General features: G+C 51.8%; 1 protein-coding gene across 5 annotated transcripts in view; it reads left to right on the forward strand.

The window, feature by feature from the left end:
* Positions 1 to 3,423: 3,423 nt before the first annotated feature.
* TTC7B (tetratricopeptide repeat domain 7B) overlaps positions 3,424 to 26,620 on the forward strand; it is a 275,212-nt gene continuing 252,015 nt past the window's right edge. For 4 of the 5 annotated variants that reach the window (XM_017961461.3, XM_017961462.3, XM_003902158.3 and 1 more), the window contains exon 1: positions 3,424 to 3,661. The gene's annotated coding sequence lies outside the window, so the exon portion shown is untranslated. Of the gene's footprint in view, positions 3,662 to 6,808; positions 7,921 to 26,620 lie in introns of those variants that run through there. The other variant, XM_021941464.2, reaches the window with a different exon arrangement.

Raw genomic sequence — 26,620 nt, forward strand, 5'->3', positions numbered from 1 at the left:
GGGATTGGGCCTATTAGGCTGTGATTTTCCACATCCTTGTCAAACCTGTACTACTTGAATGCCTAGAGGAAAAGATACTGCCTTAATTACTATTATGAGCATGAATGCCTTCTTACTCCTGAATTTTAGCTGAGTGCCACGTGCAGGTAAAGTCACCTGGAGAACCATCCGGGGACTTGGTCCTCATAGGATCACTTGTACCTCTTTAGGGTTGCTGTGGCAGCTGCCAGAGTGGCCTGGGCCACGGATAAGGGCCAGCATATGGCAGGCAGAGGCGGAAACAAGCCCAGAGGCCACGGGGCCCAGCTCTCAGGCTCCCACAGTGAAGGCCCAGAGGGTTCCTTCTCTCTCCTGCTTCAGGCTGACAATGTTTGTCAACCTCTGCTCCCAACCCCTATACCCAGCAACCTCTGCGCCCAAGCACATGGTCTGAAGAATATTCTGGCGTTGGGCCCCTGTGGGGGTGGCCTGTCATGAAGGTGGAAGCTTGGAATGTAGTGACATGGATTCATTATTGGGGTGTTACATCCTAAGGAAACACACTCGCAGGCTGGCTGTAGACCTTGGGGACTCCAGCCTCGTTCATTTAAGCTCCTACATGGTGCCAGGCCCTATGTGGGGTGCAAGGGACAGAGAGATGCAGAATGACAGCTGACATGGCACCCCGTTGGTGCACTGGCACTGTTCTTTTTTTTTTTTTTGAGATGGAGTCTTGTTCTGTCTCCCGGGCTGGAGTGCAGTGGCATGATCTCGACTCACTGCAACCTCCACCTCCTGGGTTCAAGCGATTTTCCTGCCTCAGCCTCCCGAGTAGCTGGGATTACAGGAGCGTGCCACCACGCCCGGCTAAGTTTTTTATATTTTTAGTAGAGACAGGGGTTTCACCATGTTAGCCAGGATGGTCTCCATCTCCTGACCTTGTGATCCATCCAAAGTGCTGGGATTACAGGCGTGAACCACAGCGCCCGGCAGCACTGGCACTGTTCTATGTGCCCTACCTGAATTTCCTCATTTCCTCCTCAACCAGCTCCAGGGGGAGGTAGTACAGTCAAGGAACGGAGGCCTGGGGAGGTTAAATGCCGTGGCCCAGGCAGCACCCGCCCTCATGAAGACACCTTATCAGGTAGGGAGGCAGACAGATGGCACTGGTCATTTACCTTCCAGTGTGGCAACTGAGGCAGTGTACGCATTAGTCATGATTAAGACCCTGCCCCTTCCCAGAGGGAGACGGCAAGTGCTGTCACACAGGGTCTGTAAGATGTTGAGTAAGGCTGCCCTGTGATCTTTGGACTGTGTCTGAAAGGAGGCACAGGAGTCTGCCTCCTGGACCAGACGGAGAACGCTCCCAGCAAATTTGGAGGACAGACTGGAGTTGGGAGAACAGGAGGGTGTCGGGAGAGAGGAAACATGTCTTGTGGAGATTTCTTCTCCTTCCCTTCCTGTCCCCTCTTGGTGGAAGCTAAGGGCCAGGGCGCTAAAGTGTCCCCTGTTGAAACTCTTAACGTTCTAGTTCCCCTTTCCCTGGGCTGTTCACAGTGTCCAGGGCCTGTCAGCTCAATTTCCATCACCTCGGCAGTCCCTGAGGCGCCTGAAAGTGATAGTGGTCACATCAGAAAACGTCTCCTGATCTTCCCTCCTCGCCTGTCTCAGCCTCGTCATTGGTAAACTGAGGTCCACAATGTGTGTTCTTCATCAACTCTGGGCTGTGGTGGGGATGAGAACCTGCATGTGACTGCTCTTGGAAAGCTGGAGTAAGGGCACCTAGAAGGAACAACGATGACCCCTCAGTGCCTCCTTGTGACTGCGGGCGGGCTACAGACCCTTCCAGACTGACAGCTTCACTCTCAAATGCAGGACCGAGAATCCAACACCGCCACCACCGCAGGTATTTCCCTGGCAGTATTCTCAACACTGCAGTCACAGTGACAGTCCAAAGTGTAGGTCTGATCATGCCACTCTTCTGTGAAAAGCCCTGCATGGCTGCTCCATGTCACCAGAGTAAAAGCCAAAGTCTTATAATGGCCCACCAGGCACTACACAGAACTCCCCACCAACCTCTCAAAGCTCATCTCCTGCCTCGGCCCCTCTCCCTCACTCCACCCAGCCCCTCTGGCCCCTGCTATTTCTCCATCTCACCCAATGTGCCCTAACCCCAGAGCCTTGCACTTGTGGTGTTCTCTGCCTGGGATACTCCTCCCGCAGAGATATCCTCATGGCTCCCTCTTACTTTCTTCAAGTCCAATGTCACCTACGTGAGGCCATCCCTGACTGCCCCATTTTACATGGCAACACTTGCTCAGGCCGAAGTGCGTTCACTGCTCACTGCAGCCTCCACCTTCTGGGCTCAAGCAATCATCCTGCCTCAGCCTCCTGAGGAGCTGGGATTACAGGCATGAGCCACCTGCCTGTCCCAACTGTGTTCCTCACTGGACCTTTCTCTGTTTCTTCAAATAGCCATTTTTACAGTCTAGTTTACTACTTTATTTTGCTTAATTTCCCCCCCGAACTGGAATGTAAGCTCCCTCAAGACAGGAATTTTGTCTTTTTAGTTCACAATTCTATCTCTGGAACCTGAAACAGCACCCAGCACATAGAAGGTGATCACTAGACAGTTGATTCACTGAAAGAACACAGCGGGACACCTCCCTAGCTCTAAGTCTAGGTGGCCAACACAGGAGGCCCCACCAGTGACTGTGCCTTCCCCTCAGGGGGCCTGAGAGCTGGCATCTGAGAGTGGCAGTCCCTGCCTGGCTCCGCTCAGCCGTCTAGGGCACCCTGGCAGGTGCTGTGCCTTGCCTGAGATGGAGGAGTCTCCGTCCACCTCTGGCTGGGTAGGGGCTAAGGCTGCAGGGCAGAGGGGCACCTGCTAAGGGGCACAGGCTAACCGGGCCCAGGGAACCGCTGGCCACCTGAGATGGCAGGACAAGCTCGGACCAGCCTCCCCCGACCCCTCACACCCGGCTCACCGGTCCCGCCGGGCGGTGACCTTCCCCAGGGTCACTGCCCTTTCTTGGTCCTACTCCTGGGGGTCCAACCCGCTCCCAGGTTGTCGCTAGCTCCCTCCCGATCCTCTCCCTCCCCTTCATCCTGCCCCGACCCCCACCCCACCAGATCCCTCAGCCGCCCTTGGTCACATCTCTCGCCTACCCCGCTCCCCCACCCCCACCCCCACTTCCCCTCGGTCTCCACCCCGACCCAGACACCCCCAGTCCCTCCCCTGGCCTCCCGGCGCCCCCCCGCCCTTCCTCCCGCGGGCCCCTGTCTCCTGCCTCAGGCCCCACCCCGGCCCCTGCCCCGGCCCCGGCCCGTGCTGCAGCTCCGGCCCTGGCCGGCAGGGGCCGCTCCTCGCGGTGCCCGGGGCCCCGCCGCGCCCGCCGCCGCGCCGCCGCCTCCCGCCCCTTCCCCCAGCCGGCGCTCCCGGTGCGCCGCGGGCCGGGGAGCCGGGCCCGAGCCCGCGGCGGCGGCGGGCGGCGGGGCGCCGCGGCGGCGGCGGCGGCAGGGGGCCGCGAGGGCTGGCGGCCGAACCCGTGAAGCCACGATGGCGACCAGAAGGCAGGCTCGCGGCTGGAGACCCGGAGTCGAGCGCTGCACCGCTCCGAGTGCCAGTGGGAGCGGATCCCCGAGCTCGTCAAGCAGCTGTCGGCCAAGCTTATCGCCAACGGTACGCGCCGGGCGCGCCGGCCTGGGCTGCGGGGGGCGCCGCGGCCTCCGCGGGAACGGGCCCCGAGGCGCGGCCGGGCGCGGGGCGAGGGCAGGGGCGCGGCCGGGCCGCGAAGGAGCTGCGGCCCAGGGGATGTGCGCGGGGCCGGGGCCTGGGGGAGCCCGGGTGGCCCAGAGTCACGCGGTGTGGGGGTCCGGGGGGCGCCAGGGGCCGTACCGGCGTCCGGGGTTCAAGCGTGCAGGGCGGACTTCTGCGGAGTCTGGGGTGTGGGGGGTCTCAGCGAGTCCGCTGCTCCACCGGGACCCCAGGAGGTCAGGGGCCGGCCTGGGGCTTCTAAGAAGTTGGAGATGATGGGGGTGAGGGGGTCCCTTAGGACAAGGGTGAAGTCCACAGTGTGTGTATGGTGTGCTCAGGCAACCAGGATGTGTTTATGGGGTCTTGAGAATGGGGTGTTGTACATAGACCCTTGGGGAATCTGGTTTGTAAACATATGGTGTTTAAGGGGTTCTAGGTGGAAGCGCAGACTCGGGGTGTGTGGGGTGGTGGTAAAAAGCAGACTGGGCTGTGTGTCCTGGCGTTTGGAAAAGTAGCATCAAGGCTGCCGACCTAGAGAGGTCAGGGTTGGGAATAGAGGAGAAATAGAGTCAGGGGGACCTGGAGGGAGAATATTGTGGAGCGAGATGAGAATGTGGTTGAAGAATGTCGGGGGATGGAGTTGGGTGGGTGAGGGGTTGGTGCCTGGGCCAGAAGGGGGTCTGAGGCAGCCTTTGAGTAGGAGCCTGGTGCCTGGAGTTGGTCCATGACCCCTTTCACTGAATTGGTTCTTGTACCCAATCAAATCAAAATTGCATCCAGAATCCCATTCCAGTGCACAGCTCCACGTGGCCTTATTTGTTTTGGAAGCGAGTATCTTTAATATTTGCTTGTCTTTTAGTACCCGCCTAAAGCGCAGCCACCAGCGCGCGGTGGCCAGAGGGCAGAGGGTTTGTCTCATTTCATCCTGGGCTTCCCCAGGCCGAGTGGCACATGTTGGCTGAACAAATGAATGAAAGAGTGAATGAATGGATGGCGGCGCTGCTCTAAGAAAGGACATCTGCACTATTTTCAACCTTCTCACTTCAGACTACCCAGAAAGGAGAGGGATGTCACGTGTCCTCCTGGAGGGTGGTTTGTGTCCTATGGTATTAGTGTCTGGAAATTAGAACTCGGTATTGCACACTCTCAATGATGGGTGTGTGCTGTGGGCAGGTCTCTTCTGGGTGAACGCAGGTGCCATGGTGGTGTCAGGGCCATGGAGATAGCACAGACCCTCTCTGGGCTCCGCTAGGTGGAAAATGTGGACTCTTCTCAGTTATGTCAGCCTTTGAGGAGACGGTATTCAGTGCCCTGGGCCCCACAGGCAGCTTGCCCTTACCCTCCGTGTCAGGCACACCTGCTTCTCCACTTACCTGCAGCATTTTCTCTTTTCCTCTCAGAGTTGCACAGTCCTGGGTCTACTTTGTGGCTTCCCAGCTGTGTAGGCATAATGACACCTTCTGTGCAGGTTGACGTTAGGATTAAATGGGTTTATTTGTGAGCCTCCTGGTCTTTTTTCTTCTGAATCCACTTGGTTCCTGCTGTCTTTGCTTATTCATTCACCCAATATTTGTGTGCCCACCTGTGCCAGTCACAGAACAGTGGTGAACAGCACTGACCAAGCCCCTGCCCTCATGCCCTCACCCTGCTCTCAGGAAGCAGGTAATAAGCAAATACGGAAATAAATAAACAGCACAGCTTCAGATGGTGAGAAGTGATTGAAACAAAACAGATGAGTTAATGTGATTGAGAATGACAGGCAGATGAAGGGGGACTCAAGCAATGGTGGTCCCTGGAATGAGAGGGTAGATGGGTTTTTGGTGGTGTGGGCCCTTCCTATTCACCTTCATGGCCCCCGAAAGGCTTAGCTGTCTTCCCAGGGGCTGCTCCCGATGGCCTAAGATGCAGTCATGAGTGGGGCTTGGGGAGTGGGGTTTGCGGGGGCACTGTGGTCCATGGGTCTGTGTGCAAGTTCAGTTTGGGGAAACTCATGGGAGATAGATTTTTGTCCTAGAGACTCACATGGTGAGTGGTAGCCATTGATGGCAAAAAGTTACCCAGACTTGAAAAGATCAGAGAGAATGAGTACTCAGGAAAATAAAACGATAAAGCCAAGAAAAAGATGAAACCAAACCAGAGTGGTTGTGGCTCTCCTTTGGTGTTCAGAGGAGTGTGTGCAGGAGGGGCCTTCCCTTCCTTTGACTGGGGAGGCCTTCCCACTCTCGGGCTGGTAGAGGGACTTCTTCCTGGCTTTGGGGGCACCGGCTCCCCCATAGATTCTCAGGTGCATGAGCACAAGTTCTGGGCAGATTTTGCAGAATCCTGAAGTTAAAGCATCTTCTGCTTAGAATAAGGAAAGCAAGGGAATGTCACGTTTGTCATACTAATACAGTTACCTTGAAAACAACCACAGGCAAAAAAAAAAAAAAAAAAAAAAAAGTACAGTGTTGGGAGCCAGCCAGACGGGGGCCTGATTCTTGTGACCTTGGCCACTTCTTGACTTTGTGACATTGGCCAAATCACTTAACCACTCACAGCCTCAGTTTTCTCATTTTAGAATGGGATTTAAGTGAGTTAGCTTACAGGCGTTGTTATGAGGGTTAAAGTAGCTAGTATCTCTTAGGGCCAGCCACTCATTCCTTTCTTCCTTCCACAAAGATTGAGTACCTGCTCTGTGCTAGCCACTGTTTTAGGCACTGGAAATACACCAGTAAACAAAACAGACAAAAATGGCAAAAATCTCAGCCCTTACGAAACTCACATCCCAGTAGGGAAGGGGCAGGGAGACAGATAATATAATCCTTAGGTAAAGTTTACAGGGTGTCAGATGGTGGTCAGTGCTATCAAAGAGAAAAAGGGGAAGGGGAATAAGTGCTTTGGAGTGGGCTGGGAGTGGAGGATGCAGGAACTACTAGTTTAAATAGGGTGGCCCTGGAAGGCCTCCCCAAGAAGGCAGCATCCGAGATTAGACCTAAGGAGGTAGAGAAGCGTGTTCTAGGGAGGGAACTTCAAGGGCAGAGGGTGGCGGGGCCTGGTAGGCCGAGGGTAAGGCTTGGGCTTTCCTGTGAGTGAGACAGGGCCACGGGAAAGTTCTAAACAGAGGAATCCCTCTTTCCCAAAGCTCTCACTTGTAGTGGGCTTCGCTACCCAGCAGCGTTAGCTCCTTACGGGAAGGAAGCATGGCAGCCCCGCCCCGTTAAGGACTCTGAATAGTGGACACTTTCAGAGCGTGCTGCCCCAGCCTGGCTCCTTTGAGATGAATTGGTTTAGACGATTTGCCAAGAGGTGGATAAGGAAGAAAAGGACAAATGCCAAGTTGAAAACTGAACTCAGAAGACTGTCTTCTTCCTCGTACCCTACTGTAGTCACCATTTTCATTGCACCATCTCAAAAAACCCAAATGTGGTGGTAGCTAGGTGTGCACCAGGCCTGGGTGAGTCCCAGTGAGAGAATGGTCACCTAAGTAAAGGGTGGGGCCGGGAGGCAGGAAGCCTAGGCCCTCGTAGGCTGAAGTGTGGCCTGGGGATGAGGCACAGGGGCACCACTGGGAACCTGTGAGAAATGCGGATTCTTGGGCTGGCTTCAGATGTGTGGTGTTAGAATCCACATCTCAGCAAAGTGTCCAGGGGCTTGGGGACTCAGGGAAGCCTGAGGTGCCCTGGCTTGGAGCTGAGGCAGCAGCCTGAGCACTCAGGGATAAAGACAGGACTGCACGCCAGCTTCATGTGGCTTCACAGGTCGGTCCTGGTCCCTGGGAGGACAGGCCCAACTGTCCTCTCTCTCCAGAATGTTACCCTCCAGCCTCCCAATGATGAGGTCACCACTGTGTGTGAAAGTGCAGTGACCTGCACCTAGGCTAAAATTTGGACCTTACCTGTGGCGGCTAGGTGACCTCCAGCCAGTTTCTTAGCCTCTCGGAGCCTGCCTTTCCTCCCTGCTCAGCCAGCTCCTAGTGCCCACTCTCTCAGGGCGCCTGTGAGGATTCAGTGGGTGGTACCTGTCAGCCAGGGCACAGGGTCATAATGGGGTTGGTTCCCTGCAGCTGACCCCGTGTGACCCTGGGCAAGGTAGGCCAGGTCCCAGCTGTCAGCCTGGCAGGGAAAAAAGAGAGTGGGGGACCAAGAAGTGACACACTTGAGCTAGTGCCCAGTCAAGACTCCCGCCTATTGCGGTGACACAAACAGGTACATTGGAGGTCTGTGACTGTCCTGACGGACGGCCGCTCCCTTTTCTGAGGCGGTGTGGCTTCCCTCCTTCCCCAGCCTGTTAATCTTCTTAGGCAAACTCAGTGACTGAATTCACTTAGAAAGATTAGGCCCCAAATGGTAGCTTCTCCCTTAGGAGATCATTGCCTGTTGGATCCTGTAAGGTTTTGAGACATTTTAATTACCTCTTGGTGACGGGTAGATTGGGAAATGGTGCCTGAAACAAACTATTTCCGGGGCATAGTTTGGTAAGCAAATGTATTCAGACCATGAAGAGGGTGTGGAGATCTGTGTCGTTTTAAGTGCGGGCATCTACAGTGATGTGGCTTCCCCTTGGTGGAGGGTGCAGGGTACTGGGCTCCTAGACGCCGCCTGGGCTCATGCACACCCTCCTGAAGGAGAGGCGTCAGGGTGGACTGTAGTCTTCCCTGGCTGGCCTGAGGGTCTTCTCTGGAAACAGGACTGAGGTTTAACTGAGAGTCTCTGCTGTGGGGTGAGGCGGCCCTGTTGTTTAGAGGTGGCTTCTTTGGACGTGCCTGGGGCACCGCAGACTCCTGGGAGCCCACCTGCTCCCAGAAGGTGGGGAAGGACACCAGTGAGACCTCCAGTGACCCTCTATTTTGGCCTTTCCGGGCCGTCTTCCTGCTTTCAAACAGTCTGCCCTGTTGTTCTCAGAAGACTACACCTTTGTGGCAGACCATATGTCCTGATTTTTGGATTCAGAAGACTCATTTATTTGACAATGGCCGATTGATGGCATTGAGCTAGGCATTGGGGCTCGTGGCCATGGCAGTCAGGGCAGAAGGACCTGGATTTCTTGTGGCTGCGCTCAGTGGGGCTGGGGCTGTGCAGCTCATCCCCGGCCTCATCCATCTGCTTGGTCTGGCCAACACTTCCAGCATGTCCTCATGTCGCCTGCTGCACTGCCTTCGTTCCCCTGACTTCCCTCGGCTGCTCTGGCCTCCTGGACCCTCCCACACACCTTGCTTATTGTCTCTGCACCTTTGCTCACACTATTTGACTCTGGAATCCTCTCTGCAGATCAAAAGCCTACCCATCTGTCAGGGTCTGCTTCAAGTTCCGCCCAGCTGTCCTTTCATCACTGAAAAGGCTGTTTGCCTCACAGGAGACAACCGTACAATGTTAGAACCAGAGAAGACCTTACAGATTATGCTGTGTAGCAGTTTTCAAACTGTGCTGTCAAGGAACCCCTCTGGGAACATCTTTAGGGCTCTGGTGAGCAGGCCTCACTCGCTGGAGCAGTTATACTTTTCCTTAAGGTTTCCTTTGAAGGAAGGGCTAATACACCTTTTTTGTTTTATTATTATTATTTTTTAGACGGAGTCTCGCTCTGTCGCCCAGGCTGGAGTTCAGTGGTGCATGTCGGCTCACTGCAAGCTCTGCCTCCCGGGTTCACACGATTCTCCTGCCTCAGCCTCCCAAGTAGCTGGGACTATAGGTGCCTGCCACCATGCCTGACTAACTTTTTATATATATATATGTATGTATTTTAGTAGAGATGGGGTTTCACCATGTTAGCCAGGATGGTCTCGATCTCCTGACCTCATGATCCGCCCGCCTCGGCCTCCCAAAGTGCTGGGATTACAGGCGTGAGCCACTGCGCCCAGCCAAATTTTAAAACAAAAAACTTTGAAACCCATTGATGTAGTCCAACTTCTTATAGATGACAAAACAGTTCCGGAGAGGGAGATGTCTTCCTTACAGCCACCAACCAGCAAGTGGCAGATGCAAGCAGAGTGGGTAAGAGCCCTGGCTTGGAGTTGGGTTGCTTGATTTCAAAGCGTGGCTCACCTCCTAAGGGAGGTAACCTTCAAATTGCAAAGCCCCCTTTGTAGAGTGGTGACACACATCCGAAACCCTTTTTCGGAAGCCCTTGGGGCCAGATGTATTTCAGAATGCAGAATTTCTTTGGAACATGTTATGTATACTGGACATTATGTGACATTCCCAATGGGGTCTGGGGCAGCATTTTGTAATAAAACGGGTCAGTATTTCTGCATCAAAGCATATAAGCAGTCACTGCAAAAGGGAGAAATAGACTATAAATAGCCTCACATGGGTTCAGCTGAGGTTTCTGCCATCCCATAAATGATTAATAACAAAAAACAACTTTTGGTTTTTAGAGAGCCCTGGATTTCGGAAACTGTAGGTAAGGTATTATGAACCTGTAATAATAGTGCCAAACTTACAGGGAGGTTTTAAGGATCAAATGAAGAAAAAACCAAAATACCTAAAAGTACTTCTTAGTGCCTGCATAGAGTAAGCCTTCACTAGTTACCAGCTGTTGTCTGTTGCTGGTGGTGGTGGGTGTTACCCACTCCCATCTCCCAGCTCAGGGCTGTTTCCCTCTCCGACTCCACCGATTTTGGCATATGCCTTGTCTTCTCACCAAATGCTCAGCTTCTAGAGGGCGAAGGGCCATAGTTCTACCTTTCTGGCCCCATGACATGGAGTTGGGCTCACAGCACATGCTGTGTTGAATTGGCTCGGCTTTCATGAGCAGCTGGAACAGGCCTAAGGCAGGAAGTCAGGCCAAGGGTTTTCCAAATGGAAGTGAGGGCCAAGTTACGTGAATACCACGTGATGACTCTGTCCCGGAGAAATGGCGTCCTGCAAGGACAGGTGTTTGCCCTTGGGGTTGGTGGGGTCTTGTGAGCCAGGGCTAGCTCCCTGGTTGTTAATCCAGCATTGTCCCCCAGCCTAGACTCCCACCCATTCTCCTCCTTGATTGGGCTCAGTTTTGTTCAGCTGTCAGCAGTGGTGCCGTGTGCTTCACTGTAGGGGCCCTGGCCCCGGTAGATACACTCCCTTGCCTGTGATTGGTTGAAGTGATAGCATGTAAATTAGTTCTGACCAATGAGACATCAGGGACAATTTGCTCAGTGGAGGGGCTTCTGGGAAAGATTTCCTCGTGCTTAAGGGTGACTTCCATGCTTAAAAGGGAAGAAGTAGTCTCTCTTTTTCCCTGGAAATCGTTCATATCTTTGAGGTCTGGAGCTGTGGCCATCTTATGGCCATGAGGGCACCTGACCCAGGAGTAAGGCAGACCCAAGGAGAGCGGAAGTGCAGAGAGACAAGAAGACTCTCGCTCGATTATATCACCAGACTGCTGATAGCAACTGGCCCTGGAGCAGCCCTTCTCTGGACTTCCTGTTATGTGAGAGAATAAATTCCTTCTTGTGGAAGTCACACTGAGTCAGGCGTTTGGTCATTACTGGCTGCTGAAGGCATTCTAACTGGTACACCTCTTACTTACCCAGAGCACCCCTGCACCCCAGCTGCCCGGCCGGCTGTGCCCTGGGCACGCAGGAATGGCCTTTGGTCCTTATTCACACTGGCCACACGTGGGTGGATTCCTGCCCCTCTGAGTGACCTCATGCTTGGTAGATGGTGGAGGGTTGCAGGCCTTTGACATGCGTGAAAGCCAGTGTCTCCCATCTGAGAAGCCCAGGAAGAGGGATGAGGTTTTCTGAGATCTCAAAAGCATTCCCATCAGCCACCAAGACAAGGATGAGTGGATGTCTGACCCAGAGATAGGTCAAATGGGTGCCATATAAAATACAAAAGATGGCCACAGCTACAGGAAAGCTAATATAGTGGCTGCAGCCCTTCCCCCCATGGGATTTGTCTGTCCCTGCTCATCAAGTGTGGCTAGTGGTGGCAGTGCCAGAACCATGCAGAGCAGATCTCTGGTCTGGTCCTTTTAGAGGCCACCAGGCCTGGAGTCAGAATCTTCCACATTGGCCCTCCAAGCCACTTTGTACACATCACTTGATCATCTGAAGCTGTAGCTATCCTGACTTAATGAGTGTTAAAACAGTGCTAGCAGGGAAGAAGAATGAGCTTCATTTCTTGGGTCTCTTTCTCTCTCTCTATATATATATTTTTTGTAGAGATGGGTTTCCCTATGTTGCCCAGTCTGGTCTTGAACTCCGGGGCTCAAGCGATCGTCTTCCCTCGGCCTCCCAAAGTGCTGGGATTACAGGCTTGAGCCACTGTGCCCAGTCTCTTGGGTCTCTCTTGTGTGCCAGATTCTGGGCATGAACTTTTACATAGATCTCAGTTAATCATCACAACAAGAGAATGAGGTCAGGGGTAATTCTCATTCAGGGACTGAGTAGACTGAGGCTAGAGGTGTTAATTGAGCTGGATTCTAGCCCACTTCCAACTAGTTTCACTGTTCTTCTATTACACTAATGTTTTTCTAAACTGGTTGGATCAAAGAATCACTTAGACAGCTTGTTAGAATCCAGACTGCAAAGCCCCATTCCCGCAGATACTGATGTAGTAGGTCTGGGCTGGAGCTGGGGTTCTGCATTCTTAAGCTCCCAGTGCTGCAGGTATGCAACATGCTTTGAGTAATACTAAACTAAGTGTAGTTTATAAATTACCAGACATCTTGGCTGAGGGTGGTGATTCTCTTGGCTCAAGGTAGAAGCTGGAAATCTACATTTTTAAACAGCCTCAGGTAGTTTGAGTAGGCAAGTGTGGGAGCCTTTGCTCTGAACCACAATGGTTAGCATTTAATGAGCACCTACTATGTGTGGACACAGCACCAGGTATCCGAGGGGCATCAGAAGAAACAGAGTGAGCAGGTCACCAGGCAGGGAAAGCTTACAGTTCAGGATTGTTGCTCGACCTCTGGACAGCAGGGTCCCCTGGGGGCTAGTTAGCAACTTGGATTGGCAGGCTGGTCCCAAGTTTCTACTTCAGGAGGTCTTAGTGGTTTGGGGACTCAGAGAACAGGATCCCAGTGCCCCAGGTGATTATGGCGCCTGGGGTTCTGGGACCAGACTTTAGACATGGTTGTCCATGTGGGAGATAGAATGTGACCCTGCAGCCTGAGGACAGCAATGACAGCATTGCTTACAAGGCACAGAGGGTGCAGCTGGGAGCCTGGAGAAGTCAGACTCAGTGGCAGTGGGTAAGCAGGGCCTGGCAGGGCACCAGGAGGAGGATCTTGGGCAGGATGGTGGCATGAGGGTGACCAACTCGTCCTGGTTGGCCTGAGACTTTTCTGGTTTTAGCATCCAAAGTCCTGAGCCCCAGAAACTCCCTCAGTCCTGGGCAAGTGGAAAAGTAGTTCACCCTTTCACGTAGATAGAGGTGTTTTAGCAAAGGGGAAAGGAACCCTGGGCAGGAGAAAGCAGTGGGCTTTGCCCTGTTAGACCTGGGTTCAGATCCCGGTTCTGATGCTTCCTGCTTGTCTGGCCTCAAGTGAGTGAGTGACTCAACTTCTCCGAGCCTCACTCTTTTTCTTTTATTTTTGAGACAGGTTCTCACTCTGTCTCTCAGACTGGAGTGCAGTGGTGTGATCACGGCTCAGTATAGCCTCAACCTCCCAGGCTCAAGCAATCTTCCCACCCCAGCCTCCCAAGTAGCTAGGACTACAGGCATGTACCACTATGCCCAGCTAATTTTTGTATTTTTTGTAGAGACGAGGTTTCACCATGTCCCCCAGGCTGGTCTCGAACTCCTGGGCTCAAGTGATCTGCCTGCTTTGGCCTCCCAAAGTGCTGGGATTACAGGTGTGAGTCACTGTGGCCGGCTTAAGCCTCACCTTTATCTGCAAGGTTGTTTTGTGGAGTAAATGAGACAGTGCAGTTTCCGGCACCAGCGTTTATTTGAAAGCAGCCTGATAGAGTCAGGAGTCTTGTGTGTGAAAGTAGGATAGAAAGGTTCAGATGCTCGGTTTCTTTGCAAAGGGTGCAGGGGGCAGGTGGGCCGATAACACCAGCAGTGATAGTGAATGTAACAAGCCCTGCAGCGGGGAGGTGAGGTTCTGGTTGTACTGATTGTGACTCCAGCCCAAAACTGAAGCAGCGTGGTGTTGGCTGGGTCACAGAACGAGGCAGTGCAGAACTCTGGCTTCAGCCCACGGCTGCCAGACTCCACAGTCCTCCTCCTCTAACTGTACATTCAGTGCTTTGGCGAGCCCCGTACAGAATGTGGGGGTGCTGTGTGTGTAGTGGGGATGCAGAGAGGAACGTGACCACTAGACTCTCAGCCCTGGGAGGGCAGGGCTTTGTGCTGGTTTTGTTCATTGCTGTATCCCAACCAACCAGTAACGGTGTCTGGCATACAGTTGGTGTTCGATTAATTAATCAATGAAACTGAATTGTTGACTTTTTGTTGTGTTCGTGTCAAGTACTTCCAGGAACAGAGAAGAAACTCTTAGTTTTTTCTTCCACATCTGATCAAATCTTTGCATGTCAGCTGCTTATCTCGCAAGGGAGGAACTAGGAGAAAGGGCAGTCCCTTCCAGAGGCAAAGGCCACAGCCCCACCTTCCCTGGGGGGATCAAGGAGGCCAAGTGCCCCTGGGCATCCAGCTGTGCCTGCTGCAGGACTCACAGGAGTGGCTCTGATGAGCTGAGGCAGGGCACGGACCCCCTGCAGGGTGGCTTATTCCCCATATCTCCTTGATGAAGGTCTCACAAATGGTCTCTGTTCGGCTTCAGGCTTTATCTCTATACAAGCCATTGGGAACTGGTTACTGCAACCTCACTTAACCCCCAAATAATGCCTGAGGGAAAAGCAAAGCTAGCTCTTGGTACCCTTGAGTCCCTCCTTACCCCTATTCCAACCTTGCAGATAGAGGTGAGGCTTAGGCTGGGCGTGGTGGCTCACGCCTGCAATCTCAGCAGTTTGGGAGGCCAAGGTGGGTGGATCACCTGAGGTCAGGATTTCGAGACCAGCCTGGCCAACATGGTGAAACCCTGTCTCTACTGAAAATACAAAAAAATTAGCCGGCCGTCGTAGTACACGCCTGTAATCCCAGCTACGCAGGAGGCTGAGGCAGGAGAATTGCCTGAACCTGGGAGGTGGAGGTTGCAGTCAGCTGAGATTGCGCCACTGCACTCCAGCCTGGTGACAGAACAAGACTTTGTCTCCAAAAACAACAAAAAAAGAGAAAATTATTAAATGAACAACTTGGCCTCTGCCCTTGATTAGCTTACTGAGATTCACTACTCATCAAACTCTTATTGAACACCTACTGTGTGCCAGCCACTGGCCTGAGGCCCTGAACTGATGTCTAAGATGCACCTGTAGCTCTTAGCAGACACGGGCACGTGCTTAGGTCTGGGAGTGGCTGTGGGCATCCACCTGAGACCTGGCCCCACACCGAAGACTGTTGGTGTCTCCAGGGTGACTGTGTGGCCCTGCACGCCTGGGGCTCTGGGTAAGTCCTGGCTTGCTGGCGGGACTGACAGAATGCCCATGACCTTCCCTTCCTGTGACTTTTGTGGACCTGCAGGGTGGATACTTGCTGAGCAGCCTTCCCCAGGGAGGGGTTCAGGTCCCCTCCACTGTCCCTCTGTGGGCTCAGCCCTTTTGCTGTGAGGCCTGGTTCCCTTGAGGAACTGCCCCCCTGGCCCTTGCAGGCCGGAAGCCTAACAGGAAGCAGTGCTTTCTCTGAAGTCAGCCAGCTGCAGCGTGTCCAGCCGACCAGGTGCCGAGTCTTGGGACCCGCAGTAAATGCTGCCCACCCGTCCCTGGCCCACCAGGCCAAGGGAGGTGACTCACCACTGAGTCTCGGGCCCTGAGGCCTGGGGAGGTGGTCTCTGAGACCCTTCGCAGCTGGCTCGCAGCCTGTGACACCCCTTCCTGGCCTCTACTCCAACGCACTCCCAACCGTGCTGAGCCTCCTTTCCACCTGGAATTGCACTTGGGGAGCTCCTGCCATGCTTGGAGAAGTCCCTCAGGTCCGGCCCAGATCTCACTTGCTCTGGACACTCCTCTCAGCGTCCCGGGGGCCTCTCCACACCACCAGGCCAGGACTCAGTGCCACCTGTCCGCCCACAGACCTGGAGCCCACAGACCTACAGCCCACAGACCTACAGTCTTTTGACTCTCTGCGAGTGTGTTGAACTCGCCTGTGTGGAGCTGGCTTCCTGAGAGGCCATTTCCAAGCCCTCTGGGCCGGCCTGATAACATCCCCCTGCCTGGTAGAGTCACTTCCTGCCCTGCCGGGCTCCGGGGACAGGCCAAACCAGCTCTACGCTAATGACATTCAGGTTACCTTTTCTTGTATCAGGCTTCTCTAGGAACTGTGTGTGTGTGTGTGTGTGTGACCAGCGTACTCATCTCTTCTGCCAGTGTAGCGGAAGGATTGTCTTCTCTTCCCACACTTTACTCTCCCATCCTGTTCTTCTAGCCTCTGCGCTGTGTGTGTAGATGTGGGGGGAGGCTTGGCATGAAGCCTGGACTCTGACTACCAAGATTTTCCCAGAATATTGTTTCTGCCAACTTCTTTTGCGCCCCTTCATCTTTGCCTTTTGCCATCTTTGCTTTTCAGTCAAGAGTTCCGAATAGCCAGTGCCTCTGAACTGGGCCACAGTTTAAACCAAGAGAGTTATGGGAGTCGGGAGGAACCAGCAGGAGCCCTGCGGTGGGAATGGAAAGGCCTGGATTCCAGCCCACAGTCATGGCCAGACTGTGTCCCAGGCACCCCAGGGGAGCTGAGTCTCCCGAGGCCAGGCCGTTTGGTTGGGCTTCGTCTGTGAAGGGGAGATATGTTGATTGATTGGTTGGTTCCAGAAATATTTATGGAGCCCCTCGTGTGGCCCAAGCACTGGAGCTAGAACATAAGTATGAGGGGATAGATGGAGGTAGGGGCTAGGTGGTAAGTTACAAGGATTTTGGCCTTCACTTGGTGGGGAGGGGGGAACCACTGGAGAGTTCAGAGAGGAGGGGTGACCTGGCATGACTTATATAGGGTCAACTCATTTGTATTTTCTTATTTTTTTTAAGTCGGAGTCTTGCTCTGGCACCCAGGCTGGCGTGCAGTGGTGTGATCTCAGCTCACTGCAACCTCCGCTTCCTGGTTTCAAGCAATTCTCCTGCCTCAGTCTCCCCAGTAGCTGGGATTACAGGTGTGTGCCACCACGTCCAGCTAATTTTTTTGTATTTTTTTTTTTTTAGCAGAGATGGGGTTTCACCATGTTGGCCAGGCTGGTCTCGAACTCCTGACCTTAGGTGATCCATTCACCTCTGCCTCCCAAAGTGCTGTGATTACAGGCGTGAGCCACTGTGCCCGGCCTCATCTGTGTTTTCTAGGAGAGGTGTGTGCCCTTCTCTTCTAACCCCACTGCTAGACGGCATCCCTGCCCTGTTACACCTGGCTCTCTGCCTCCCCATGCCTGCACCTGCGCAGCTGCGTCCCTGGGGAGTACCCGTCAACCCTGTTGACCACTTGCAAGTGGTGACCACAGACCTGGAGGAGCACCGCCACTCTTCAGTAGGTCGGATTCCCACGCTCCACAGTGTCTGTTCCACGCGTTCCTCTCTCCCTTCCTCTGAAAGCCACCCTCTCGTGCCTAACTCATGACCTTGCCTCATACTTTACTGAGGAAATAAAAGCAATTAGGAAACTCCCTTGTTTCATGCCACTAACTCTACCAGCTTTCACCTCTGTCACTGCTTGGGGCCCTCACTCCCTTCAGAGGCCAGTGGCTCCTTCACCTGTGCTCAGAATCCTTTCCATTCTCACCTTCTCAGGACTGGGCTGCCACAGCCTTCACTTCTCTCCTGACCCTTCCCTTTGGCAGGCACAGGCACCGCACCCTAGACTTCTCTGCTAAAGGCTCCCTGAACCCCCATTGCTGTCTAAGGACTGGCCCAGCCCCCTGCAAACCCTTCCCTGGCAAACCCTCAGTTTAGTGAGTTAGGCTCGTACCCCGCAGTCCCCTGAGATGCCTCATGTTGAGGCTGCCCTCTGATGTGGCCTGTGTGCTGCCAGGTCTAATGGCTAGTCTGTGATCTTACACTTGATGTTCCAGCTGCTTGCTTTCTTGCTTGCTTGCTTTCTCTCTTTCTCTCTCTCTCTCTCTCTCTTTCTTTCTTTGATGGACTTTTCACTCTTGTTGTCCAGGCTGGAGTGCAATGGCACGATCTCGGCTCACTGCAACCTCCACCTCCAGGGTTCAAGTGATTCTCCTGCCTCAGCCTCTTGAGTAGCTGGGATTACAGGTGCGCGCCACCATGCCTGGCTAATTTTTTTTTTTTTTTTAGTAGAGATGGCGTTTTAACAAGTTGGCCAGGCTGGTCTCGAACTCCTGACCTCAGGTGATCCACCTGCCTCGGCCTCCCAAAGTACTGGGGTTACAGGTATGAGCCACCACGCCCGGCGTTCCAGCAGCTTTCAATGCACTCGAATACCCCTCTTTCCAGAAACCCTTCCTAATCTTGGTTTCCCTCAGATCTGGGCATGACTGACTCCATCTCCTCATTGAAGCTGGACGCCCTGCCCTTGAGTCTTTCCCTGATCTGACCACTCAGTCCACAGTAGCCCCAGTCACCCTCTTTTAATTCGGTAGCAGACATGGTCGTGGTTTCTCTTCCCAGGTCCTTCCCGCTCAGTCTTTGATCTGGACTTAATTTCTCAACTTGGATATTGAATGCCGTCTCACATTTCACTTGGTGCAAACAGAGCTCTTGGTTTTATTCCTCCTCACCTCAGTAAATGGTAAAATTTCACCACTCTCCGCTCCATTGTGCTATCTCAAATCGAGGATTTATCTTCAACCCCTCTCCTTTCCTCATCCTGTGTGCTTATTTCCTGTGACTGCTGTAACAAATTATCACTCATTTGCTGGCTTCAGACAATGCAGATGTCTTCTCTCAGCATTCTGGAGGTCACAGTCAGAAATGGGTTTCACTGGGCTAACTTCAGGTGTCAGTGGTTTTGCGTTCCTTCCGGGGGTTCTTGGGGAGGACCTGTATTGTGCCTTTTCCAGCTTCTAGAGGTCACCGACACTGCATAGTGCCATCTTTTTTTTTTTTTTTGATAGGGTCTTGCTCGGTCTTCCAAGCTGGAGTGCAGTGGTGTGATCATGGCTCACTGCAGCCTCAACCTCCCAGGCTCAAGTGATCCTCCTGCCTCAGCCTCCCTAGTAGCTTGGACTACAAGGCATGTACCACCAAGCCTAGCTAATTTTAAAAATTTTTATAGAGACAAGGTCTCACTATGTTGCCTAGCCTGGTCTCAAACTTCCGGGCACAAGCAATCCTCCTGCCTCAGCCTCCCAAAGTTCTGGGATTATAGGTATGAGCCGTTGTGCCCAGTCACCTTCCTCCTTCTTTAAAGCCAGAGGTTTAGTGTCCTCTAGTCTTTCTCCCTACTTCCGTCCTAACATCTCCTTGGACTCTGACCTTCTAACTTCCCTTTTCTAAGGACCCAGTGGGCCCACCCAAATAATCCAGGATAATTCTCCTATCTCAAGATCCTTAATTACATCTTAATTACAAAAATCCCTTTTGCCATGCAAAACAACATATCCACAGGCTTTGAGATGAGGATGTGGACATCTCTGGGGGCCGTGATTCTGTCTACCACACCTCCAGTTTAATCCATTAGTAAGTCTTGTTTTCTTTCACCTTCAAATGATGTCCCCACTCAGTCTATTTCTCTCTTTCTGCGTATTTCTCACCTGGTCCTGCCCACCTCTCACCTGACTACTACAGTAACCTCCTAACCATTTGTAGCCTTGCCTCCAGCCCCGCCCTGGGTCCATTCTCCACAGGGCTGACAAAGGCATCTTTTAAAAACTTAAATCAGAGCACTTCATCTCCCTGCTTAAAAACCTTCAGACTCTCAACTGCACTTCACATGAATGCCAGACCCCTTGCCACAGTCTGCGCTTACCTGCCCGTCTGCCTATCTCCACCCCAATGCCCTTCCTTCCACCCAGCCACAGGGGCCTTCTTGCTGTTCCTGGAACACACCAGCTCTGTTCCCAGCTCAGGGCCTTTCCAGGAGCTTATCCATCTCCTGGAATGCTCTTCCCTCAGATCTGGGCATGACTGACTCCATCTCCTCATTGAAGCTGGACGCCCTGCCCTTGAGTCTTTCCCTGATCTGACCACTCAGTCCACAGTAGCACCAGTCACCCTCTTTTAATTCTCTGCACAGCTCTTACCACTGTCTGGCCCTTTTCTGGTTTCTCTCTTTGTCTTCTCTGTCTAGAGTGTAAGCTTCTTGAGGGTAGAGACCCACGAGGTCCTGTTCATAGCTGTAAGTCCTTGGTGCTGGCAGGTGCTGAATGAATGGGGGTGATGTGCAAAGTGCCACCAGGACCCTGATAGCCCAGGCTGAGGTAGCAAGGGAAGCTGCTCCAAGCTGACCTGAAATGTGTCTTAAAGGATGCCTGGGATTTTGGCAGGAAAAGGGAGGGAGGCATGACATGTCCAAGCACCCTTGGGTAAGTCAGATGGCCATGGCCTTGGAAAGATGCTGAGCACCTGGAGCACGCGTGCATGGGGCTAGAGGCCCAGGGAGAGTGAGAGATGGGCTCTCAGTAGTGATCGCAGATGTAAAACTCCTTCCTTGGCTCTGAGATGATGGATTGAGCCAGGGAACCCCTCTGGGGCTGCCAGAGTAGCCACTCTAGACCAAGAGCACGCAGTAACATGGGTCATCTTTGTTCTTTTTAAATTATCTGGTTCATGTTTTGTGTAGGTAATGAATGTACTTGGTAATGCAAATGGAATTACAGGGTACATGGTGAAAACAGCCTCCTACATCGTGTCCATGGCCTCTTGCTCCTTTCCATAGGAACAGCCACTCTTAAGACTCCCCAGGGGGTCCTTTAGGAAGTATTCTGAATATCTGCACATTTATAAGAAAGCATGGTATTGCTTTTTTTTTCTTTTTTTTGAGATGGAGTCTCACTCTGTCGCCCAGACTGGAGTGCAGTGGTGCAATCTCGGCTCACTGCAACCTCTGCCTCCCAGATTCAACCAATTCTCCTGCCTCAGCCTCCTGAGTAGCTGGGATTACAGGCGCCTGCCACCATACCAGCTAATTTTTGTATTTTTAGTAGAAACGGGGTTTTGCCTTGTTGGCCAGGCTGGTCTTGAACTCCTAACCTCAGGTGAGTGTTGGGATTACAGATGTGAGCCACCTCGTCTGGCCTGTTGTTGTTTTTTACACACAATAGTGACCATATACCCTCTTTTGTATCTTGCTTTTTTCAACTCTCTTGGTGATTGTTAGCTATTGCTGCATAACAAACCATCCCAAAGCTTAGTGCCCTAAAACAATCACCTTGTATTATTTCTCATGATTCTGGGCTTGCCAGGGCTCGCTCATGCATTGGTGGCCAGCTGTGGGTCAGCCCGGTGACTTTGCTGCTCTTGGCTGGGCTCTCTTATGCTTACGGAGCCTTGCCTAGACAGCTCAGCTCTACTCCATGAGGCCTTTTATTGTTCAGCAGTTTGGCCTGGGCTAGGAACGGGCTGGCTTAGGCATGTTCTCATGGTGGTCACAGAGAAACAAGAGGGAAGAAGTGAGTAAGCCCTTTTCTAAGCCTCTGCGTGCATTAACGTTTCCACTGTTCCATCAGTCAGAGCAAGCCCTGGGGCCAAGCCCAGGGTCAGTGCAAGAGGCCACAAAGCATGGGATTCAGGAAGCATGAAGACATGGCCTTTCACGCAGCCAGGCCACTGCGGAGTGGTATGGAGATCTGCTGCATGTGTTCATGGATGCGCCGTCCTGCTGCATGGGGTGCACCATAACTCAGTGAACAGGTCTCCTGTCAAGGACCGTGTAGGTTGTTTCCTATCTTTTGCTATTACCAGTAGGGCTGTATGTAGTAAACATCCATATCTGTACATCTTTGTGCTGAAGAGTGCAAATATCTATGGGATAGCTACCTAAAACTGGAATTTCTGGGTCAGCTGGTATGGGAGTATGTCAGTTGCTTCGTGGAAATTGCTACATTTGCCCCCTGGAGACACTTATGCTAATTTATACCCCTACCAGCATGACACAGCAGTGTCTGTTTTCCTGTTAGCATTCTGGAGGCAGGGGGATCACAAGTACTGCAAATGCCAGGTTACTCAGGATTACAGGAAGCCCAGTAAACGAGGGGCTGCAGTTCACTCAGGTCATTCTGAGACTTTTTTTTTTTTTAGACTAATCTCACTCTGTCGCCCAGGCTGGAGTACAGTGGAGCGATCTCGGCTCACTGCAACCTCCGCCTCCCAGGTTCAAGTGATTCTCCTGCCTCAGCCTCCTGAGTAGCTGGGATTAACAGGTGTATGCCACCACGCCCAGATACTTTTTGTATTTTTTTTTAGTAGAGATGGGGTTTCACCACATTGGCCAGGCTGGTCTCGAACTCCTGACTTCATGATCCACCCACCTTGGCCCCCCAAAGTGTTGGGATTACAAGCGTGAGCCACTGCGGTCAGGAGTTCGAGACCAGCTTGGTCAGGAGTTCGAGACATTCTTGGTGCAAGCTTTGTCTCCTCTCCCACCCCCATCCAATACACATCTTTATTACAGCCTGTATCGTGTTGAATGGTCTTGAGAGACTGGGGCATCATGAGGGAAGGGACTGTGTCTCTTAATTCTGAGGAAAAACTTTTTTTTCCATTGAACATTTTCCTGCACCGTGCTCTCCCAGTTGCTGCTTTTGTTGTTGTTGACACGGAGTCTTGCTCTGTCAACTAGGCTGGAGTGCAGTGGCACAATCTCGGCTCACTGCAACCTCTGTGTCCCAGTTTTAAGTGATTCTCCTGCCTCAGCCTCCCGAGTAGCTGGAATTACAGGCGTGCACCCCCATGCCTGGCTAATTTTTGTATTTTTTATAGAGACAGGGTTTCTCCATATTGACCAGGCTGGTCTTGAACTCCTGACCTCAAGCAATCCGCCTGTCTTGGCCTCCCAAAGTGCTGGGATTACAGGCATGAGCCACCGCACCCTGCCCCCAGCTGCTGCTGATGGAACTGAGCACTTTCCACATCTTGGCATCATGACTCTGGTGCATTCCCCCAGCATCAGGAGATCAGAGAAACACAAAGGCCCTGAATCCTGCATAGCACTTGGGTAGCAGTTTTTACACCCCTCTGCAACTATGAAACCCATTGTTTAAATAAAAATTTGGCAAGCCTGAGATGTAAAACCAAAGCAGCAGGAGAAGTGCAGGGTCTGGGGATTCTGCAAAGGCCTTCACTGGGTTCCAGGAATTCTGTTTGGAGACCAGTAAACTTGAAGACTTGAGGTTGGTGGGGTGTTACCAGATAGGAGTTCTCAGCCTGAAGCTGGTTTCTTGTTTGGGAGATCTCGGTAAAGGTCAGAATCACAGTGACTTAGCAAGTAGAACAGGATAGTTCATTGTTTCACTCTCATGTAATTAATTGACTGTAAGCAGTTGGGGGCTCGGTGGCAGCTCCTGGTGTTGGGGATCTAGTAAGCCTCCTTGTGTGGTGCTGCTCTGCTCTGCTTATCCTCAATAGGTAGCTTCTAGCTTGTGGTCTCAGATGGGCTGCCATTTTCCATCAGCACTGCCATGGTCCAGCCTGTGGGGGAGGGTGAACAGGGACTGGCCGGCAAGCCCATTCCCTCTAAAGGCCAAGCGCAGAAGCTGCGTGCAACACCTCTGCTCCCATCCCATCGTCATAACGTAGTCACGTGGCAGCATGTCGCCACCAGGGAGCCTTGGAAGTGTAGTCTTTAGCTGGACAGCCATGTGTCCTGATAAAACGTGGGAATTTTAATACTAAAGTAAGAAAGGGAGAGTGAATATTCTGGGACAACAAGCAGACTCTGCCACAGGCAGTGACCGCCCTAACCCCAGGGAGGATGCAGATGCCTTCCCCATCATCTGATTAATTCACCATTTATTGAGCATGGACTCTGTGTCAGATATTGTGCACAACACACAGGTTCTTCCTTTAGGCCTTGTCCTTACAGTCTAGAAGGGGCAGACAGATTGATAAACACCCATGGTGCTCAGGGTTCCTGGGGCTGCTAGAGGTGGTTTGGGATGGGGCACTTGGAGGAGAGGTCGGCAGTGCTTGGAATATTAGTAGGTGTTCACTAAGTAGTGGTGAGTGGTGTCCTCAGGATGCCAGAGCATTCCAAAGGGGTGGCACATGTGACCCTGGGCCAGGACCTGTCTTTCATTGCTGAGGGCTTTGGATGTCTTGCTGTGGCGGGGGTGCTGAGTCCGCAGGCTGGGAGGGGAAGCATTGGCGTCTGGGCGTTCTGATCCCAGCTTGAGTCTCCAGCTTTCTACCCACATCCAATTCCCCTGCCATTTGGCTGTCTCTGCTTTCCTGGACTGTGTGCTGTGGCTTTGGCTGTGCTGTTCCTTCAGCCTGGTCTGCCCTTCCCTCTGCTCTTTGCCGGCCCAGGTCCTACTCATCCTTTAAGGCCCATCTGGGAGGTGTGTTCACTCTGGGCCATAGAGTTTTCCCGCTGAGAACTCGGTAGCTGTAGCCCACAGTCTGTCAATGGAATTGGGGCTCTGAGAGGGTTAGTCACGTGCCCCCACAGCTAGAACAGGTAGCAGGGGTCCTGATCTCCCATTGTTTCTGCTCCCTGGCTTGGAAATTCTGCCCAGAGGAGCCATTTTCAGATGCAGGGTCCCTGTGGCAGGGAGGTGAGGAGAGGTGGGGTTGTGAGGACGGGCGGGGAGAGAGGGGTCCTCCATTCAGGCCAAAAGAGGCACTTTCTTGGAATTGCTTCCCAGAATTCATGAGGTTAAATCACTGGGCCAAAGTCACCGAGTGACAAACTTGGGTTTAAATCTAGGACTCTGAATCCCACGTTCTATATTATTTTATTTTTTGGAATTTTAAAATATACAAAAAAGAAGTTCCACATAGATGGACAATCTTACCACTCAGAAATAACCACTATTAATATCCTGGTATATATACTTCCAGTTTTTAAAGAAAAGTTACTTGTTTTTTTTTTCTAAAAGTGATATAAAAGGATTTTGCTCAATGTAAATAATTTAAACCACAAAGATGAGAATTTAAAAATTATCCCAAATCCTGTCATTCAGAAATTTCCTATTGTTTACACTAAGTGATAATCATTTTAGACATCTTTGTAGGGGCATAGACAGATATGAAGGTAGATATTTAGACGTACTTCTATAAACAGTGATCATATTGCTGTCTAGTATGATAGCCTCTAGCTACATGTAGCTATTGACCACTTGAAATGTACAGGTTAGAGCCTGTGCTATGAGTGTAAAATACACACAAAATTTGGAAAACTTAATATGAAAAAGGAATGTAAGATCTCATTAGTATTTTAAAAATATTGATTGCATATTGACCTGATAGTATTTTTTTTTTTTTTTTTGAGACGGAGTCTCGCTCTGTCACCCAGGCTGGGGTTCAGTGGCGTGATCTTGGCTCACTGCAAGCTCCGCCTCCCGGGTTCATGCCGTTCTCCTGCCTCAGCCTCCCGAGTAGCTGGGACTACAGGCGCCCGCCACCACGCCTGGCTAATTTTTTGTATTTTTAGTAGGGACGGGGTTTCACCATGTTAGCCAGGATGGTCTCGATCTCCTGACCTCATGATCCACCGCCTTGGCCTCCCAAAGTGCTGGGATTACAGGCATGAGCCACTCTGCCCAGCTGACCTGATAGTATTTTGGTTATATTTAGTTAAATAAAATCTGTTATTTAAATTAATTCCACCTTTTTTTTTTTTCTTGTGATGTTGCCCAGGCTGGTCTCAAACGATCTGCCCTGTCTAGGCCTCCTAAAGTGTTGAGAGCCACTGAGCCCTGTCTTCTTTTCCTTTTTTTAATATGGCTATTACAATTTATAATTTATAAATTTACAATTTATAAATTAAGGCCAGGCTTAGTGGCTTATGCCTGTAATCCCAGCACTTTGGGAAGCTCAAGATGGGCGGATCACCTGAGGTCAGGAGTTCAAGACCAGCCTGGCCAACATGGTAAAACTCCGTCTCTGCTAAAAATGCAAAATTAGCTGGGCATGATGATGGGTGCCTGTAATCCCAGCTACTCTGAGATTCAGGCAGGAGAACTGCTTGAACCCAGGCGAAGTTTTCAGTGAGCCGAGATCGCGCCATTGCACTCCAGCCTGGGAAACAAGAGTGAAACTCTGTCTCAAAACAAAACAAAACAACAAAAATTTTAAATTATATATGTGGCTTGCATATATTTCTATTGAACAGCACTGGTCTATTATTATAGTATTAATAAGTTTATTCATAAATATTAAAGGGAAAAAAGAAATGAAAATGAATTTAGAGGAATTTTTTTTTTTTTGAGACGGAGTCTCGCTCTGTTGCCAGGCTGGAGTGCAGTGGCACAATCTCAGCTCACTGCAACCTCCGCCTTCCAGGTTCATGCCATTCTCCTGCCTCAGCTTCCTGAGTAGCTGGGATTACAGGCGCCCACCACCAGGCCTGGCTAATTTTTGTATTTTTAGTAGAGACGGGGTTTCACCATGGTTGCCAGGATGGTCTCAATCTCTTGACCTTGTGATCTGCCCGCCTTGGCCTCCCAAAGTGCTGGGATTACAGGCGTGAGCCACCACGCCCTGCCTAAAGGAATTTTTGAGCTCTAAATAAATGGTTCTTCATTATTTCCTGAGAGTTCACTAAAATTTAAACAAATATTTGAAAAATAGTAAAAGATTAGATTGATTTTTTTTTTTTTTTTTTAAAGCACATGGTACAGTGTTTTGAAAGATAAAGGCATGGCACTCTGAAGCTCCTCCCAATTTCTGATATATGATTGTTTTTGCAATGCATTGCTTTCTAACATTCATATTCTGTTCTGTGCCTCTAATTCTTGTGGACATTTAGTATTCTGTAAGAAACACTCAGGCCTTTGCCTCCATGTCCTTCGTTCCCGAGTCCTGGGTTTCTTTATGAGCTG

Source organism: Papio anubis, chromosome 7 (genome assembly GCF_008728515.1).
Source record: "Papio anubis isolate 15944 chromosome 7, Panubis1.0, whole genome shotgun sequence".
Classification (NCBI taxonomy): domain Eukaryota; kingdom Metazoa; phylum Chordata; class Mammalia; order Primates; family Cercopithecidae; genus Papio; species Papio anubis.